Here is a 1,716-nt window from a genome sequence, read left to right on the forward strand (position 1 = left end):
GCAAAATGCACACAAACATCAATCAAACACCTCAAAACAAGGATGCAACATGATAATATGAAACTAAATGCAAATCTAAGCAAGTTTCATATAGAGCACACTCAAAACGGAGCAACGGTTCAACACATGCACTCTATACAAGTTAAAAGGACAAGCTGTCCAAAACAGCGACTAGGCATATTGCAAGCATCAAAACAACATGCTACAGCATCTCAACATGAAAACAAAAGACATGGGCATGATGTACAGGTAAAGCATTACAAAACATGAACACTGAGCTATCTCCAGAAATCACTAGAACATGCTCAAACACACATGGTAAGATTGCAAGTTATTACAATTTCAGACTTTGCAGAAAATAACAGCACAATGCAATGTTTAGAGCTATCAAACAACATGTTACAGGAAATTATCATGTAAAACAAAGGCATGGCATGAATCTACTAATTGCATAGAAAAAGAGTCCCTTACTGACCATAAGCCAAAAAGGAACAGAAGATATAATGGCACCCACGTAAACATAGCAAGTTTTTAAAAAGATTCATACATGGCAGGAACATAATTATGAAGGCATGTAGATGAGCTTGTGCAACTCACTACAGAGCAAAACATGGCATTGCAAGGCACCCAACAGTAAGAAGGCATGTTTGTGAAGCTAAGCATGGCAATAGCAAGGTCATAGGGTGCATGGATCACTAGGAAAACACATGGAAACAACTGAACTTAATGTAAACAGGCTGATAGCAACATTTTCAAGCAACTTTGGAGCAAGGAAACAACAAGCTACAGCAACCTATAAATGCAACCAGGGGCATGGGTGGATATAGGATGACATGTAGTTCAAAACATGTTTATAGAACATCTCCAGATTATGCATAGAATGATTAGTAGCAACATGTTTATATGGCATCAAAATTACAGCAGAACAGGAACTAAAATCAGCGTTAACGTGATGCCTAGTTTGCATGCTTGTGCTAGTCACCACATTGATCACAAAAATACATGGCATACACCCCTGTAAAGATGGCATGGCATAGTTCAAAAGACATGTAGGAATCAACCTCATAGGATGCACACATCAATCATGGCAAAAATGACAAAAGAGCTCGTTCTGATAACAGACAGCAGAGAACAATATGAAGCACTCTTACGACAATGATTCAGGCATCTAGATGACCTCAAATGAATATGATGCAGTGGAATGAAATGATGTACTCTTCGAGTCGAACAATTTGACATATTACACGCACGAAACGGAGCTACGGATGCAGAGTTATAGCAGGTCAAAGAGGGCATGAAATTTACAGAATATCTGGGACTTAGTCAAAAATCAACCTCTAAATCTGGGGTTGACTTTGGCACGGAAGTCGAGGCAGGGCCGGATCTCGCCGGAGCAGGGCGCCGGAGACGAGGGAGACAGTGGCCGGGCTCGGGGAGGTGGCCGGAGGAGTCGCCGGAGCGCGGGGGGGCCGGATCCGGTCGCTCCTCGACCGGATCTGGACGGAGGCGGCCGGGAGTGGGGCGGCGCGGGCGAGCGCACTCGGGCGGCGGCCGGAATCCGTGGCGGCGCCGGGGCAGAGCGGCCTCGGGCAGCGGAGAGGAGGCAGGGCCGGCGGCGCTCGGGGCCGGGGAGGCGCAGCGAGGATGGGCGACGAGGATGGGCGGCGGAGGCGAGCAACGTGCCGCGGCGGCGCTCGGCGGCGAGCGGAGCTCCGG

The sequence above is a fragment of the Triticum dicoccoides genome, chromosome 5B (assembly GCF_002162155.2).
Source record: "Triticum dicoccoides isolate Atlit2015 ecotype Zavitan chromosome 5B, WEW_v2.0, whole genome shotgun sequence".
Lineage (NCBI taxonomy): Eukaryota > Viridiplantae > Streptophyta > Magnoliopsida > Poales > Poaceae > Triticum > Triticum dicoccoides.